We start from the raw sequence: 20,579 nt of genomic DNA on the forward strand, positions 1-20,579 counted from the left end.
TAAGACTCATCAGAGAAGCAGAAGTATTAAAATATAATTTTTTAGTTTTAGAGAGCTGTCTTGGTGGTGAAGAGGGCTGACTGCTCCTACAGACTGCAGGCGTTAGTTCAGTTGTCAGCAGTTAAGTGGAGTAGCTCCTGACTCTGGCTCCTGACTCTATAACTGCAGCTCTAGGGACTCCTTCTCCTGGCCTCTGAGGGAACCCATGTATACATAGAGATATAGAAATAAAATGAACCCTTTGCCCTTCTCCTGCTATATAGTAGATTACTATTTTTTTAAAATAAAATATTAAAAAACAGTTGAGTTCTGATATCAAATTACTAGTGACATATACTATATATACAGTGACATTTGTACTGGTTGTGGGCTGGATTTAGATCTGAGTTAGATTTAGGTCTGAGAGAGAGTGAAACAGAAAGAGAATGAGAGAATGAAGCAGAGAGAGAAAGAGAAATAGAGAGACAGACAGACAGACAGACACACACACACACACACACACACACACAGAGAGAGAGAGAGAGAGAGAGAGAGAGAGAGAGAGAGAGAGAGAGAGAGAATTATATTCAAATCTAGGAAAGAACATTTCTGGTGTAGGGCAAGCTGACCCTCATCTGCTTTTTCTTGCTACTAATGTAGCAGAAACCTCTTGGATGTATAAAAAAATAAAAGCTGCAATGTTTTAGTTATGACTCAGTGTGACAAGTTAAGGCACACTGTTGAATCTGAACTTGATGGGTAGCATAAACTAATTATGACCTTTTCCTCCCAGTTTTTGAAGATGTGGGGCCTATCCACATTCATCTACCCAAGAACCCTCATATTCCGATAAACTTATTTACCAAATAAAAGAGAGCTCCTCACCCTTCTGTAAAGAAATTAAGTCATTCACCAGAAGTACAGAGGTAGCTGAGTAGATAAAGTGTTTGTCATGCAAGCATCTGGGGCTGGGATCAGATCAACATCTAGGCATGATAGCATGCATCTGTGTGTAGGAGTCTCAGTACTGAAAGAGGAGTTAGATGGTTCGTAGGGATAACTTGCCAGCCAGTTTAGCCAGACAGAGAGTTTAAGGTTCAGTGAGAAACCCTCTCTCTAAATAAATAAGAATAAAAATAAATAAATAAATAAATAAATAAATAAATAAATAAATAAATAAATAAATAAGATAGACAGACAGATAAAATGAGTCAAGTAATTGAGGAAAACATCCAATGTCAACCACTGGCCTGCACAGGCAATTGTGTGTGCATGTTCACATGTATGTACATGTGTGCACACCCATACATCACTCCAAATAACAATAAAAAATGTAGAAGGAGAAACAGTAAACTCTGACTACTGTACATTTGTGGAAGTTACTGATGAAGATGCCTTTGTGAGGCAGTCTCCTTTGAGAGGAAGCAGGAGAGAAGCTGTTCGCTTCAAACACTCCAGTCTGTAGACTGGAAGTGTCCTGCTTCCTCTAGGAACACAAATGGAATTAACAAACATATCCTCCAGCTAACTACACACAACAATAACAACCTTGACCTAAATCTAAGACTGTGATATTAGCTTCTTAATAGCTATGTTGCAGTTCCAATATGTAACAACTCTTCTGGGTCGGCTGTACAATGTGCTACCTTCTAGAAGTCACTAGAGTGTATTACCTTCCTTGCTTCCTTTTTTTTCTATGATCTGCAATTTTGTATAAAGTGAAGACTCAGTTCTTAGGAGGACCATGAACTCTGACTTAATTAGAAGAAATTAACTTATAACATCTTTCTTATATATAAGAAACTCCAGAGTGGGAAGTGGGAAGGCCCTGAGCCACCATACTCTATTATTTCCTGATTCCCTATGGCACAATAATTATTGCTTATGGGATTAAAATTGCTTAAACTGTATTGTGAGCAATGTGCAGGAAATCTTAAGTTACTCCACTGAAGAAGTTTATTAGTAGGAGGAAAAGAGTCTCACAATAAAAAGATACCCTTGGAACTGATTAAAAACAAACAAACAATAATCTTGGGTGATAAATTGCGAAATTATGCTTGTAGTCTAGATATGTTAATATATCGGAAAGAATATCATAATTGCATTTTGTTATGTATTGTTATTATTAAAGATTTAGAATGGTAAAAGTAGTCCAAAAATAATTTTGATATTTATGAAAGTTTATTTTATTAAGTAGTAATATACTTTCAGTGTATAATAACCTCACAAATATATTTGTAAGAATAGCAAAATGAGACAATTAATTTTCCCCAATTATTTCCCCTGAATTTTAGAGTTATTTAAAGGAGTAAATATATTTAAATTATGAGAATATGTGAAAAATTATTTGAACAATGCATCCTGAAAACATTGCAACTTTTACACAGACTTAAAATTGAATTCATTAGTACCTAGAGTTAATGGATTCTAAGTCAGTTTTAATAATTTGTTGCAAATAAGTACATTTACATCTTAGTAGATCTTTCTCTCTCTCTCTCTCTCTCTCTCTCTCTCTCTCTCTCTCTCTCTCTGTCTCTCTCTCTCTCTCTCTCTTTCTTTCTTTCTTTTTATATATACCGCATTTCTTAATTTGAACATCGCTGAGTTGACTTTCAATTATAAATAATACAACATTCACCTCCCCACACACCCCCGATCCTGAATTTTCAAATATTTAAAAGAAATTATCTCCTACAACTTACTTTTGGCACATGTAAACAATAACGTTCTGTTTCTATGATGAGATCAAGTTTAGCTGGTGAGTGAATGAGGAGGCAAAGCCCATGTACTGCAAAATGCATACAGAAGTCTTGGAACGGAGGAGCTGTTCAAAATAGAGGGATTTCCCACGAGCAGGAAACGGTAAAACACCAATGAGAACTGAACTACTTTTAACACCGCAAGTGGAGACAATGGTTCCAATCATGTATAAAATAGGCAAGGTTTTATTGACTGTCAACTCAATGCCAGGTATGTACCCTAAAGTGCAGATTCAGTGGTGAGAGACACACTCTTCCAGTCTAAGTCAGAAACATGGAGGAACTAAAGACAAAGCTTGCTCAAGCTTATACACTGAAGGTAAACAATAAAAAAAAAAACAATTTGTTGCAGTGCTAGGATGATGTCACTGCTTAATAACTCATACTAACAGTACATAAATATTCTTCACCATGTATTATTTAACCGGTGGATAAATAACATTCTTCTAGACATCTGAAATCGCTATCTGAAAACCCTAACTTCTTACTAGGGTTATACTGAGAATTTTGGCACTATGGAGAGAATACCTAAGAAGAAATCAATAATCTTTGCTGAAAAATGAATATACAACTGGGCAAGTTATAACTGTCATTTGTTCAGTACTTTTACTACTATATTTCTATACTGTTAATTTAATATAATTTTTGAAATTTCCAATCTTCTGCCATGGAACTTAATGTCATATCCCTCTAACTGAGTATCTCAATATCTGATTTAAATTCTGATTACTTTTGTTTTTATATTATTTAATATTTTCATTTGTTTCTAGGATATTTCCAATTATAACCAACATCTCCCTTCTTTTAACTGTTTTATAAACTTAGTAAAATTAGAAAGATTTTCTTGCTGCAGATGAAAACATATGATAAATGCAAAGGCTCACAATAATTGTAACCAATCTGTATTATTGTTGCTAGTAACTTTTTATTGGCTAATGCTAAAATTCTTGAAATCTGAAACGTTTTAATAAAGAACTGAGTAGACTGTGATGCTAATTTACATTTTGATACTGTTTAACTCAACTGATTTACTGTACCTCCTTGGTCTAGATATTTTGACATATGCACATACCAACATGAATCTAAAACCAATATCAAATATTCTATTTTCACCAACACAGAAAGTTATCTGTGCCATTTTTGTATGATTAATCTTTTGCCATTATTGATCCCATCTGTGTGCTATGTACTCTATAGAGATATACATTGTGCAGTGCAGTATTTCACAGAATGAACTATGTAGTACATATGAACTTAACATGCTTATTTTTTATTATGATAACCATCCAATGTCTGAACATAACATATTTTGTTTATTAGTTCATTTCTGATGCCACTTCAGTGATATCCAAAGTTTAACTATTATAAATCAATTTGCCATTTACATCATTGTACAAATAAATACATATTTAATATAGCTTAATTTGCTCTGTATATAAACCTAAGAATGAAATTTCCAAACTACGGGAGGGTGGCTATTTCTAAACAATCTTAGAAATCATCAGTAGTTTTGTGTAATGTTTTCAAGATTCTTTATATATTTTTCAAAACCTAGTACTATTTACTCTAGCCATTCCAGTGAGTATGAGACAGTAACAGTTTGATTTGTAATAATATGTAATAAAAGTGACATATGATAACGGTGACATGTAACATGACTGACTGGTGGCTACTTTTACAAATTTGCATACAAATCATTATTTAATACCTTTGATATGAGTTTTCGGCTACTTATTTTAATAGACTTAGGAATATATTACATATGGAATTAAATATATATACATGTGGAAAATATTTTTATTAACTTTGCATTACTGGAATTACGTTATTTGGATGAAGTCCATTTTTTTTACAATATTTTTAATGCTAATACATTTTGTTTTCAGTCTGAAAATTAATTTCCTTGTGAATACATTGTTATTCCTCTTTAAAAAATGCAGGGACGGGATAACAAGTCTGTGTAAAGTAGGAAGGAGTAGTGTTTTCATAAAGATATTCAATTACAGAACAAAACAACTACTGAAAACAAGTATCTATTTTTTCACCTATAAATCTGAATGTCTTCACAGACAGCTGATTGAACAACTTGAATGGAGGTATTTTTGAGTTTTAGATTTCATTCCGTTGACATAATTATAAATACTCATCCAAATATTATACCATTTTAATTAGTATGTTTGTATAAACTATATGAAACACTTTAACATCTATTTAAAGATTCAAAAATTCTGGGGCTGGAGAGATTACTCAGTGGAGAACTGACTGTTCTCCCAGGGGACCTGAGTCAATTCCCAGCAACCACATGGCAGATCACAACTGTTTATAATTCAGGTTCCAGGGAATTTGACACCCTCACACAGACATACATGCAGGCAAACTGTAATGCACATAAAATAAAAATAAATTACTCTTTTAAAATTTCAAAAATGACTCATACATTATTCAACTTTTTTCATGTGTTCAAAATTATTTTGCATGCTAGATAGTCTCTTATGAATTTTGGATTCTTTCAAATTCTCAAGAAGCTATTGCAATAACAATTGGAACTGAAAAGAATATATACACAAATTTTAAGAAAATTGACACTTAACAAAATTTAGCATTGAAATCCAAAAAGTGTCATTTCATTCCATTTTTTTTAAACTTTTACGTTTTCTACCAGTATTATAATACTTTCAGTGTATAGTTAATAAACACACTGTTTTGTTTTGTTTTTAGAGTTTTTATGTTTGAGTGATTTTCTAGTGGTCCTTTAAAATGTTTGTTTCCAATTATATGCCACTAGAATACTGAGAGTTGCTCTATAGTTTTTCTATTTGTATTAGTTTGAGTGAAAATGTCCCTCATAGGCCCATAGAAAGTGGTATAATTAGGAGGTGTGGCCTTATCGGGGTAGGCCTGTCCTAGCTTCAGGAAGTGTATCACTTTGGGGGGGGGGGGAGCTTGTGATGTTTCACAAGCTCAAGATGTCCAATGTGGCTTTCTCTTCCTGCTGCCAGTAGAGGCAGTAACTGTAACATTACTGTGAAAGTGACTCTTTTTTTTTTTTTAAAGATATTGGTAGTTTATTTAATTGAGGTTTTTTCCTGTTTCAAATATTAACACATGACTATTGTCTTGATAGTATTATATATGTGAATGTTGGTATTTTTTTTCCATTTTTTATTAGGTATTTAGCTCACTTACATTTCCAATGCTATACCAAAAGTCCCCCATACCCACCCACCCCCACTCCCCTACCCACCCACTCCCCCTTTTTGGCCCTGGCGTTCCCCTGTACTGGGGCATATAAAGTTTGCGTGTCCAATGGGCCTCTCTTTCCAGTGATGGCCGACTAGGCCATCTTTTGATACATATGCAGCTAGAGTCAAGAGCTCCGGGGTACTGGTTAGTTCATAATGTTGTTCCACCTATAGGGTTGCAGATCCCTTTAGCTCCTTGGGTTCTTTCTCTAGCTCCTCCATTGGGAGCCCTGTGATCCATCCATTAGCTGACTGTGAGAATCCACTTCTGTGTTTGCTGAAAGTGACTCTTATTCTCCAAGTGCAACTGTTGTCTAGGGATTTAATAATGAATAAGCTCACCTCTCCCAGTTGTTTCTGAACTCTGGCTGGCTGATTCAACTCAGCTGTTCAGGCTCAAACTCCTCTCTGGGCTGACCGGTTGAGTTCTCTTTCAGCGTCTCTCTGAATCACTCTGCTTGACCTCAAACTAACTCTGTTCTAATCTTCTGGCTCTTTCTGTTTAATTCTGTCTTCTCCTGCCATCTATCTGTCTTTGTAAAACTGCTCCTCTCTGCACAAACTGAGCTGCTCCCAGTTGAATTTACAAAACTGAATTATACAGAACCGAATTCTCTCTCCCTCACTGCCCTTCGAATAGCCTCTCTTTCATGTCTGTCCTCATGAGAGTTAGGCCTGTCCTAACTGAATCATACACTCAGATCTTTCTCTGATTTATCATTTTTCTGCCGCTCAATTAGATATCCCTTTCAAACATGGGTGTTTCCTTCTACAAACTAACTTTACTTACATTATGTGAGACTAAAGGTGTGTGCTAAGCGTGTGTCTGTATTCCATTCAGAGAGAATAAGGGTGTGTCATTCCAACCAGATCACACAGACTTAGGTCTTTGGATTTTAGATGTGATCCTTTGCCAGAGCAGCCATGCTGCTGGATAAAAATTCCTCTACAAGAACCTGCAGCGTCTTCTCCAGCACCATGGCTGTATTCTTGCTGCCATGCTTTCTGCCATGATAACAATACACTAAACCTTGGAATCTGCTCCAATTAAATGTTTTTCTTTATAGGAGCTAGCAAAGTGAATGAGTCTCTTCCAGTAATAGAAACACTAAGATACTATCTGAAGAATTCACTTACTCATCTAGATTTTCTGTAAGTTAATTTTTCTTTCACTTCATTAATATATATTTATTTAAAATATTTGTTTCCTGATAGTTATTTCACTTTTCAGATTTTCCAAAAAAATGAAAATATCCAAATTTCATTTTTATTAGTAGGAGTACCTATATCCATTCTACTTGTGTTGAAAACAGAATATTCGAATATTAATTCTAAAAAAATGGTAACATTAGTTAAACACATTCTTCATGAGCCAGCCACTACATGTTTGTGTTAACTTAATTGACCAGCCATCATTTGAGGTACTTTGCATATTATTTTCTATTTTCCAGAAAAGAAAACTAAATGTGTTCTCTGAGAGATACTTTGGGAGGCAGTACTGGTTCTAATGCCAAGATATTTGGCTATAACTTATTATTGATTATTATATATTGCATCTAGACCTTGTAAATAGCTCAATACTAAAGACTGTCTAGTAAGTTCCTTCCTCAGGATGAGAGAGTCAATTTACTATATATTATCTTTTTTAAAAGTTCTTTTTGCCTTTCTATTATCTAAAATCAACTTAAAGTAGATTTGTATTATTTCAAGTGAAAAATACAGTTTATCTACAAGACAATCAATAACCTTTTCCCTTGGTTCTGTTGAACTCTTAGCACATAACTTATTTGTAAGCAGTGATGGCGTTTTAGGCTATTGTAAACTCTCAAACATACACGTGAGATCCCACAAATTGTGTATTTCAGCAGTTTGTATTAACATGGTTGTTAATTGAGCTGTGTATTAATATCATTGATAAAAGTCTATTTGAATCATGATGAGCTGTATACCAACCGGTGATTTGTGTATACCACTCACTTCTTAAATGTGCTGTAGTTTTTTTTTTTTTATTTTGATAGTATTGTAAGAAAATAAATGTTGTTAATGTCTATGTCAGTGCAGCCACCATAGGCTATTTACCCCTACTTTTTTTTTTAACAAGACAGGGTTTCTCTGTGTAGCCTTGTCTGTTCTGGAACTTGTAGACCAGGCTGGCCTCAAACTCAGAAATCCACCTGCTTCTGTCTCCCAAGTGCTGGGATTAAAGGCGTGCACCACCACGCCCGGTTATTTACCTGTACTTTAAAATGTGAACCCACAGTTGTTTAGTTCACATTTATAAAATTTAAATAATTTGGCCAAAAGGTGAGACAGCTTTCTTAAATGTAAATATGTTCAATACAGATAAAAAGTACCATTTATTTTAGTTTGAACACAAAAGGTTCCCCAAAGGATCCTGTAGTACAACACTTGGTTAACATCTGGTGGTGGTGTTATTGGATGTTCTAGAATCACTAAGATGTTAAAGCTTAATGCCAATTGTGCTGATTTGGAGACAGTAGACATTAACGTATCCCTGGCCTTATTTCTTATTGTCTCTCTGCTTCAAGCACTACTGCTACATGTCTTACCTAACATGATGGAGAGCAACCTCCCTGAATTTATTTGAAAAATAAACCTTTTCTCCATAGAGTTTCCTTGGACAAAGTTGTTGCCACAGTCAAATATAAACTAATTAAGCAACAACTCAGTTGTCTCCTTTCAAAAATGGCATGGTTCTTCCATAAGACATGATTTTCATCCTTAAAATATGTATGTCAACATGTTGACAAGTCACTTATACACATTGAAAAGACATGTTCTACAAGTTGATTTTCAAAAGAAGTTTTGTTCACTAGATATGTATAGGCTTTGGTAAGATGTTTTCTTCCTAGACAAAAATTATACATACATACATACATACATACATACATACATACACATATGTTCTGTGTGTGTACATAGAGCTTAGACTTGTAATAAAGTTTTGACATGTAGAACAGGTAACATTATGCAAAGCTAAGTGGGTTAATATGTTTTATGCTGACTTATTCAGTATTTTAATATGCTAATGTGCATTTATAGTTCTAAAAAAAGACAAATAAATTTCCCAGTCTCAAGAGCATTTATTATGGTAACTATTTGGCAGAATGCTTTTATGATTTTCTCCTCTATAAGTTTTAATTTTTATACAGTACACAGGAAACTGGTAACATATAGATTTTATAGAAGTAAATTCACAATAATTTACAACTAATTATATCTGTTATCAAATCCTATTTGGCTGGTGTTCCTATGGATGCTTTGGTAGGAAACGAAGAATTTGTTTTTGCAATGATGACTCTTCACTTTGGAAAATCTCCTGCCCAGCTACTTGGCCCAGTTTTGGTGTCTACTACGTGAGGTCTGAAACATTGTAAATATATTCGTTTCTAGCTGTTTCTTCCATTCTTGTTTCTCAAATGGACTGAGATACTCCCTGAAGAATAATCATCATTTGTATCATTTAACTCACACTTCTTTAAAATGATTTTTTAAAGAAGATTGATAGAGAACATGATTGCATGTGAAATTTTAACTGATCTTAAACACCTCCATAGATACCAATATATGAGAAAATTGCCAGGTTCTTTTCAGACAGAAGTTTGTGAATTGAGAGCCTTCTGCAGTCTGTTCTATTTAGCAAATCAAGCAATTAAAAAATCAGACTGACTAATTTTCATTTGTCTGGAAGTACAAGAACAGTTGCTTCATTTTGTTTATGAGGAAAACAAAAACTGAATTAATAGCATTCAATTTTTATATTTATAAGAGTATATCTACACATACACACACACACACACACACACACACACACACACACACACACAAATTTTCCTCAATATAATGCAGGAACACCAATACTTATTAAAATTTCCTTCTTTTATAGGATCTCATGGTTTTTCCTTGCTGTCTTTGTGTATACTATAGAAAAATTTGAGGTAAATATATAATAGAAGATATTATGGGTCACGAACTGGATAATAGTATTTATTAAATCTGGAAAAAGCATTGAGTTTTTAAAATAAAAGTAACATATCAGGTGACATAATCAGAATAAATCTGAAAACCATTTGATAAAGAATGGAAGAAACAACTGGAAACAAAAATATTTACAAGTAGTAAACACCAAAAGTAGTAGACACCAGAACTGAGCCAGGTTGCTGGGTAGGAGGTTTTCCAAGGTGAAATGCCAAAGCAAAGCAAATACTCAGTGGTAGATGGAGAGGGTCAATAGAACTAACTAACAATAGCTTTTAAACTTCAATGAAGGAGTGCCATTTCATATAGGAAGATAAACACCCAGGGAAGAAAAGTGATTTGTAAAGAGAGAATGTATTCTGCTGAGGTTGAGTGGCAAAAGCTGGCAAATTAGAGAAAGTCCAAAAGAAGATGGAAATGTGGACATGAGTTATCCAAGGCAGGTGGTTAATAAATAGGGAGGCATGGGTCATCAGCAAGAAGGCATGGACGCTGAATAGTAACTGTTGCTTCTATAAGGAATTGCACTTACATATGGCAAATATACATAAGAATAAGTAGGTTGTGTACCATTGGATTAGCTGCCTTGCATTGATGAAAAGTGATCATTTCATCCATGGAAAAAGAACACAGAAATGATGAAGTTTGCTTTGGAAATATTTATCTATTGAGCTGTGTAAAGTGGATCCAAACAAGAGTCTTCAGAGGAAAAATTAGGCGAGGAAGAAATAAAGGTTAATAAACAACTGAGTGCTGTTAGCATTTATGTACAGAGTAGAAAAGACAGCTCAGTTAATTACCTGTCACACTACACTTGCCATATGTTTGGTGGCTTGTCTTCATACTGTCCTGGGAGGGAGCAAGGTACAAAGGATAACTTGTCTCCTCTCTGAATGTTTCTTGTTTTGGGAGAATTAAAATCTGTATTGATAAAGTTATGGAAAACATATGTAAGTATAATTTGCCAAACAAATTCTGTTGTACATGACTACCTACCGGCAACTTTGATTGATTTCTGTAGTGCTAAGTAAACATTTCAGCTGTCTGACCCCAAACGTTGGGCTGTATTATTGCAAAAAAAAATAGTTATGATTCGCTCTATACATTCACGTATCATAATGCAATCATGTATCATAATGCACCACATGATTTGAACACATTTTGGTTTCTGGTTTGTGCTGATGAAAATGAAGCCTAAGTTTGGCCAAAGCCCCCAGCACAGTGGGGGATGATTCAAGACTTCATGTTGAAACTGCCACTTCATTTGTTATCTTCTAAATCCTCTACTAATATGTATTGTATTCCTGCACTTCTGGGTGCAATGGTTAGCTACAGTTTCCTTAGCACTACTCTCAACTCATTCCCGTAGTCCTTCATCAAATGACTGGCTCTGCAGCCTGCTAGATCACACATAACATTCCGTAGAAAGTTTTTCTAAATAATTCACCATCTGCCAATTGCCCTCTAAAACATATCAAGCTCAGATAACTTTCCAACATAATGGCTTTGTTGTAAAATTGGCAGTGGGGATCTTCAACCCTTTTCTCCACTGTTGGATGATGGCAGATCATACATATTATCATAAAACTCGATTGACACATCTGCCAAGATTCCAGAGCAATTACTTCAATTGAAACGTTCAAAAAAAAAATCAATTGAAGATCAAAATTGTCCTCAAATAACCTTCTGATGAAGTTAAGGTAGAAGTCCTTCCTGAGTACCCAGCTCCTCACTCTCTTTAATGTGCTTGGCGCATCTTTTCTGAAAACAATCTAAACCATCTGGATTGATTGTGAATTATAGTAAGCAGATCCCTCTCAGCGTAGGTAATGCCATCTGAATGAGATCTGGAATTGGAGCTCACTATTGAACCCAAGAATCTGGAAATGGAAAGTACATTGATGTCGTCACATAGTATCTTTGCTACAAAATCAATTTTTTTCTGCCTATTAACACACATTTAAAAATTATTAGTTTCTGCTGGTATTTATCTGGCATATTCACTGAGCTTGAAGGTGAAGTATCAGATTTTATACAGGTCTGCAAAATAAAGATTTTAATGTATTTTGCTTCTCATGTATACCCGTAAGCTTGATAATGAGTTGTAGATGACACATACACATATAGTTATATGTACATATCCATGTAGTTATATGTACATATCCATGTAGTTATATGTACACAGGTGTATGTGCATGCTGCACTTGATGTTTATTTTATATGCGCCATAAAATGCATCACCATCGAATGGTACTGTAACACAGTTGCTGAATCAACATCTTCCCATTCCAATGTCATATCTGGGTATATGAAACATGGAAAAAGAACAAGGCTATTGCATCATATTGAAATTGTAGAATACATTTTTATATTTTTAATTAGGTATTTTCCTCATTTACATTTCCAATGCTATCCCAAAAGTCCCCCATACCCTCCCACCCACTCCCCTACACACCCACTCCCACTTTTTGGCCCTGGCATTCCCCTGTACTGGGGCATATAAAGTTTGCAAGTCCAATTGGCCTCTCTTTCCAGTGATGGCCGACTAGGCCATCTTTTGATACATATGCAGCTAGAGTCAAGAGCTCCATGGTACTGGTTAGTTCATAATGTTGTTCTACCTATAGGGTTGCAGATCCCTTTAGCTCCTTGAGTACTTTCTCTAGCTCCTCCATTGGGGGGCCCTGTGATCCATCCAATAGCTGACTGTGAGCATCCACTTATGTGTTTGCTAGGCCCCGGCCTAATCTCACAAAAGACAGCTATATTTGGGTCCTTTCAGCAAAATCTTGCTAGTATATGCAATGGTGTCAGCGTTTGGAAGCTGATTATGGGATGGAACCCTGGATATGGCAGGCTCTAGATGGTCCATCCTTTTGACACAGCTCCAAACTTTGTCTCTGTAACTCCTTCCATGGGCGTTTTGTTCCCAGTTCTAAGAAGGGGCAAAGTGTCCACACTTTGGTCTTTGTTCTTCTTGAGTTTCATGCGTTTAGCAAATTTGTATCTTATATCTTGGGTATCCTAAGTTTCTGGGCTAATATCTACTTATCAGTGAGTACATATTGTGTGAGTTCCTTTTTGATTGGGTATCTCACTCAGGATGATACCCTCTAGGTCCATCCATTTGCCTAGGAATTTCATAAATTCATTCTTTTAATAGCTGAGTAGTACTCCATTGTGTAAATGTACCACATTTTCTGTATTTATTCCTCTGTTGAGGGGCATCTGGGTTCTTTCCAGCTTCTGGCTATTATAAATAAGGCTGCTATGAACATAGTGGAGCATGTGTCCTTCTTACCGGTTGGAACATCTGTAGAATACTTTTAAATGAAAGTCAGTGGATACTACTAATGTTAATTCACAAATCAGGACACCAGAGTCTTAAGAATATTTTGCATATTCTACCTAACCTCAAGCTAACTGTAACAGAACTGAAATTAAAATTCTCTTGCACCAATTCCTATGACCAATGTTCCACCAATGAAAATTGGTTTCACATGATTTCAATTTGAGACTGGATTACAGCTTTGTGGAACCAACAGAAGAGTGCTAACCAATCTGACTTGGGATTTGGTTATGACATATCATACCTCTTTTCTTTAACCCTAAGAGTTACATCCATCAGATATTTATTTTGTGCTTAAGATTTCATAACAATTTTGAATGTATTTTCTCTTTTAATCATCATAAATATCTTGAAGTGTTATGCTATGCTTAACACCTTCACTTTAAAGACAGGATAGATATCCATGGAATTAACATAATTGCCTAGGATCACATAGCTGTTATTGGGAATCCAATATTCAAATACAGGTTTGTCAATTTTAAAGGCACTGTCATACATGAAACAATACTTTCAAGAATATGCATTTAAAATCTCAAAGCTACAGTGTATTTGAAAACTTGCCCACAGAAAGATGATGAAAAATTATATAGCCACAGAAAAGAAGTAGAAATCAAATTGAACCATAGCGCCAAAAATAAGATAAATTTAATATCATTTATGTTTTTATAAGATAGCTGTTTGGTAGGTATCAAATGAGCCAAGTCCTTACTAACTGTACAAATTAGGACTGTTACAGCAAATTATTGATTTTTCCTTTAGCTTAAAAAATATGTACTTTATAGTTTTATGTGAATGCAAATATTCTCTGTTAAAACCAAATGAATGAATTATAAATTAAAAACCAAGGATTTGTATAGACAACAAGATATGGGTGTAAAATCTGGTCAGTCCAGTTTTAAAAAAAAAATGCTTGTTTCAAAGAGCTGTCTCTCTTTGTAACTGGTTAAACTACTTCATTACTTTACTAGAGGGCTTCTCTTATCTGCCTCATTCAAGTTCATTTATCTTTCAAGACCCTTTTTTGAACAAAATATTCTTAGCAGTCTCCAAATAACTCTTTCACCCTCTCTGAAACCAGTGGTGCCCAGATAGAACAAGGAATAACATTTTACCTACGCTTCTTTTATCACCTTCCTGGTACTGTTTTCACACAACACATGATCGTGTATTGTGAGGACTAGTGAGAGCAATCATCTCCCTAGTAATTATAAACCAGTAGAAGCAAGTCTTAAATAAAGCTCTATCTTAAAAAAGAACAAACAAACAAACAAGCAAACAAACAAACAAACTAGGAGTCAATAAGCACTCTACCAATGAGCCAGATCCAGCCCTTCCTTAGCCTTATTTAACACTGAGTGAAAAGTTCCTCAGACAAGTCCCAAATAGCAGTTTCCATATACACCTTTAGGAGAATGAGTTTCATAACCTGGATTTTCTTGTATTAAGTAACCTAATCCTGCATCATTCCCTGTTGAAAGTGCTCCCAACTTATCATGAGGTTGTATTTTAATAACTAGATGCTACTTTGAAAAACCTGATAGTAGAAAATAAGTGAAATGTATTCAACTTAGCCAATTTCCCAGCTTAACCCAGACTCCCTTAAAGATTCTCAGACTATTTACATTATCCCACAGCAGCTGTATCAGTGAGGAAAAAAAGCAACTAAGATAATCATTTTCAAGGAGGAGATGATCTTTAGACAGTTAGTCCATGATTGTCTGGCCTCAGTGCTTGGAGGATAACAACACTACGGAGCATGCTCGAGAAAAAGGCATGCTGGAGCAAGGCTTCTCACTTCTGTTAGCTAGAAGAGGAAGGTGAAATAGAACAGGGTTGGCAATTGAGGATTAATGTAGTCTCAAAAGCATGCCACTAATGATGGAGACATTCATTAGGTCTTACATGTTAGTTTTCAATTATTGAACATGTACTCAAATCTGGACCAATCAGTAATTTGATGATTCATATGCTTACAGAGTACAACCACTCATCCAAAGCATCAGATTCAAACATTTCTGCAGTGGAGACCAACTCATGAGTCTTCAGAGGGCATTCCTAGTTCAAACTGGGACAAGCAAGAATGTCTAATACGGAGCCGATTTTATGAGGTGAAAAATGCCTCATAGAACTTACAGAATATTGAGTTTAGATGGAAAGGTTAAATGGTTGAACTATGAAGTAAAAAACTGTCATTCTTACTTTAAAGGAAGTATTTGTAGAGTTCTTTCTTTCCTTCTTGCTTTGTTCCTTCCTTTCTTTAATTTAGTACATCAGATAGAATTATGCCTATTCAGGAAGCATTCTTGATCCCCAAAAGACCACCTAGGAGCCAATCCTTGAAGTACTAGGGTCTTCATTCAAGTTTGAGCTTGGGCTCACCACTGTCACTGTCCAGTAAAAAGTGTCTGATACAAAGATAGATTCAGTCTGCATCACTGGCAACAACAAACTAAGCATCCTCAAAACACAGTTGCAAACCAGTTTAACCGATGAGATGATGCTATCCTGGACCTTAACCGAGACTAGGAATGCAGGTTCATAATGAAGTTCATTTGTGAAAACTAGCGAAAGAAGGAAGCTGAATTGATCCAATGGCAAATGAAGTGTTCTGAAGGCTACAGCTGAGTCACTCTGTTTACAAGAGATATACTCATGTCAGCACACTCTCACAATCTCAGAGTCTTCAAATTAGAGCCCATAGCTCAGTTATCTGCTGGGGTTTGTTTCACCTGTGGAAATCTTCTAACAGTGTTTTGATTTCATTTGCAGTTTGAAAGTTCTGTATCTGATATCTTAAAGAAGCCTTATTTCCCTATTTTTAACTAAAACTGAAACATGAATGACCTTCAAAGATGATTTCTGACAACAGAAATAGAAATGAGATCAACTGCATGTGATGTGGGGAATAGACATCTCATAGAGTAGACATGTCAAGAATGAAGATTTGGATTTTAAACTTATCTAAACCATTATCAGATACATAAGTGGTAAACAATGACAGAAAGTGTTGGATAAGAGAGAGGGGATGAGTGGGTGGAGAAACACCCTCATAGAAACAGGGGAGATGGAAAAGGAGAAAGGGTTTTAAGTGGGAAGGGGAATAACATTAGAAGTGTAAATAAATAGAATAGCAAATAAAATAAGATAAAAATATAACATCAAATCAGTATCATTCTGTACTAAAGAGCAAATTAATATTTCTAATAAACATAGATGCCTCTGTTAATTTATCCACTTCACTTTACAAAGTTTCATTCTCTCTCTCTCTCTCTCTCTCTCGCTCTCTCTCTCTCTCTCTCTGTCTCAGACTGTATGTGTCTGCACATATATGTGACAGTCCTATGTTCATGTTAAAGATATATTTCTAATTTCCAATTCTGTCTATGTTGACCTCTTTTGGTTGACTTTTATAGTATATAGGCTAGTTATCTAGTTTAAATGCTGTTCTTTAAATTAGATCACAAATATTATCACTGATTTATTGGAAAAGCTGGGAATCACATTCACCCATTACAAATGAGTTTGATGTTTGGAAATCAGAGAACTGATCCCAGATGCCACAGCCCATGTCTCTGAATGTTCAGGCTTTTTTTTTTTCAGCCTGACTGTAAGCTTTAATTTCTTTCCAACGATGTATATAGGGCATAGTTACCCAGAGAATTTCTTACACATTATACATAATCTTTTGGGGACACATCCATGGATACATTCCATTTCTCAAATGCCTTGCTTCACATATTAGATGCTAAATATATCTCCAAGTAGATTTAGTGATTCTTTCATCGATACCTGTGAGTTTCCGTATTAGTTTCAGCCCATGTAATACATGCGGGTAAATGACTCAGGCTTTAGACTTCCAGTTAAGATGTTGACTACTTGGTTGTGTAAACATCAGCACACTCTATTGCCCGGAAAACAGTTAAGTCTATGATGAGGCTCAATAATTATTGAGAAATTGGTGAAATAAATGAGACAAAACCACATAGTAGCCATTGGAGTAAAGCAGATTATAGTTTCTCCTAGACACATACACACACACACACACACACACACACACACACACACACACACATATGTATATATCCATGTGAATATATATATATATATATATATATATATATATATATATATATATATATATATATATATATTGTTGTATGGACACTTGCAGGCTCTCATTAGTACCCTCAGTTGGACTGAGAAAGCTTCAATGGAAATATATTCTGTTATGAGATTAAAGGAGGAAACATGGATTTAATGAAGGTAAGAGACTTTATAGAAGGACTTAGTTTTGATATAGGCCTGAGGAGAAAGATACTATTCAATGTGAAATATTTGTTTCTGGTGTTATACAACTACATATGGCATCCTTAAATATATCTCAATAAGTATACACAAATATCTGTATATCTGTTTCTCTCTATCTATAGAGATAGTCTTGTGTAGAGATAACAGTGCTCATATATCTTTCTCCAAATTTCTATATATACCTGTATATATGTGTAGGATAGATGTAAAGACATCTATTTTCATAAAAAACCCACAGATACAAAGAAAGACATAAATGCGGATTAGACATGCCTATAGATATGTTATGGCAAAATACTTTTAAAAATATAAAGAAGTCTCAAAATGTCATTTAAAAATAGGTCAGCAGCAGGGTCAAAATCCCTGATAACTGACATTTGCAAATCTAAATATACTGACAAAAATCATGCAACATATGAGTTCAAAGCTCTTCCCAGAATGATAATACTCTCTCTGTCACAGACATGCTAAAATCAGAATCAGCATCATGTCTGACACTTGGAATTTAGGCACAAATTTCTTTATTCAGGAGAATAACAGAATGTGTGCCTCTGAGCTAAGTTTTGCCAACTCTGCAGTTAATCTTATTGTAGCTCTGATGATACTTGAGGTTGTACTGGTGACGCAAGAGCTTTCTGCACAACGTGTCCAGACATCCTTCACTTGGCATGTCGGGGCAAGCGTGACAGCTGGTTTAATGATGTGTTTTACCAAACTATGCTCACATAAATGGAAATGCTGACCATTCAAAGGGGTATAATTTACTTTCAAGGGAGAGATCTCTTACAGTTTTTGGTTTCAGCCCAGGCTGAGCTCTTGGGTAGTGTGGTCACCTTAATAAAACAGGATGTGATGCTCATTTCCTCCTGGTTAAAATCACAGGGAGGAATTGCTTCCCATTTTAGTTAGAAAGGACATGTTTTGGCTCAAAGTTTTGAAACCAGGACTTCATGGCAGCAAGGGCTTCAGGCAGTATGTCACATGCTTTTGCTGTCAAGGGGCAGAGGGTGTCTCAGCTTGTTGTCTCCTTCCTCTTCAGTACAGGAAATTCCATTCCATGGGATGCTGCTGCAGATGATTGGGTGGGTTTCATATTCATCCACCAAGTATAACTAATCGGTGATATCCTCAAAGGCTTGTCTCATAAGTAAGATCAGATCAAATAGTGTATTGAGATTAAGTATCATTTTTCCTCCTCCCATACACACATGAAATATGAATATAATTTTTGTTCCAGATAGCACTTATAAAATCATTCTGTGAATATTCTATAAAAACTAAACTATCATCTTGAAATTGACCTGTGGTCATATGACACTTTAGGAGATATATTATTCTAATAATTGATTTTTTAAATCGAGACTATATAAATGAAATTAAGTTATAAAAAACCCATTAAATTAGACATATTATTAAATAGTGAGCAACAAAATTCCATGGAAATAATACTTCATGTTTATCTACAGGAATTACATTCCTAGGTAAATGCATACTGTCCAATTTTAGGATATTGGCTGTTACACCTGGATTAACCAGGTTTTCTTTACAATTTTAAGTTGTTCCTTCTTGAAAATCTCCCTTTTTCAGAAATGTCAAAATGATTCTTAAAAGATAAAATATAAATTCTAAAACTATTTCCATTGACATAACATAGCTACATGACCTTGAGACTCCTGTATGACCTTGGGCTCAGCTATTAATCAAGTATTAAGTATTTTATATCTATACTCTTGCCTTTATTACAACAGGCTGATCCATTTATTCTGCCTACATTATAAGTGTTTTTGTTTTTAACTTTAATTTTAAAGAGGTATTTATGAACTCAGGGTCTAGGACCTGGTCTAGCTAGGATCCTTCCCTATCATCACCCTGCAATCTAAATCTGACTCGTTCTACTACTTCTGTGGCAATATTAATCAGTTCTATTTTTAGAACTGATTGCAGTGAAGAGTGATTTAAAAATGGTATCAAAGATCCTGATTGCTAAATAAAATTGCAAATTAGCTGCCGAGTCTACTTTAAGCAAAGACACCTCTTCACATTTTCCCAGAGCTCACTGCTTCCAGAGCTCACTCACTTCCCCAGGCAGTGTTATCATCATTGGAGAATAAGTCTTGACACTGGAGCTGCCTGCCTTTGTGACCTTGAGCAGATCAACTAGCATGTAGTTTCTCTAAGAGTAGCTTTCCTTTATCTATAATAATGAGATCACATTGTCCACCCTGCTTAAAGTCACAAGCTTACTGTAATGCTACAATGAGAAAGATTTTTGTGGAAATACTTTCTAAATCATAAAATGATGTTGGTGATATTTTTGTCACCCTGATTTAGCTTTAAAAATGCTTATCAATAAAATCACCTATCAAAAATTGGTCTCTGTCTAGTACTAACATATTGAAAGGAGATCATGAGTACATTTTTTTCAAAGTAATAGAATGAGTCTACAGATGAAGATTTAATCCCCAAAGCTTGCAATGACCTAGACCTTGAACAAATATGAAAATCTCTTGAGCATTAAACTTTTCACTCAAATTTGCATATGTTATGTACTAGAAAATTGATTACAGTAGAGTAAGTTATTTTGAAAATGAAGAGACCCTTGCAATATTTTGTTTGCTTCATCATTGTTAGGCTTAGCATCTTTGGGCATCGCTGTGAAGTGTGTTATGTTTTCCTCAGGAAACATTTGATGCTTAAGTAGCTCTCACATTAAATTTTATTTCATGTTTGCAGTTAGCTGATAAACTAGCATATTATTTTTGACATTTTTATACATTCTTAATTGGAGTTGACCCTTGCCCACCTCTCTTTTCTCCTTACCCTTTTCCAATTAAGCCTCTTTATTTCTCTGTCTCATAAATCCCTTTCTAGTCTCCTGGCCTCTGTTCACTTCAGCTTCACACAAATACACACATAGAATCATTAGAAACTAGAAGCTGCAGG

This window comes from Mus musculus, chromosome 11 (assembly GCF_000001635.26).
Source record: "Mus musculus strain C57BL/6J chromosome 11, GRCm38.p6 C57BL/6J".
Classification (NCBI taxonomy): Eukaryota; Metazoa; Chordata; class Mammalia; order Rodentia; family Muridae; genus Mus; species Mus musculus.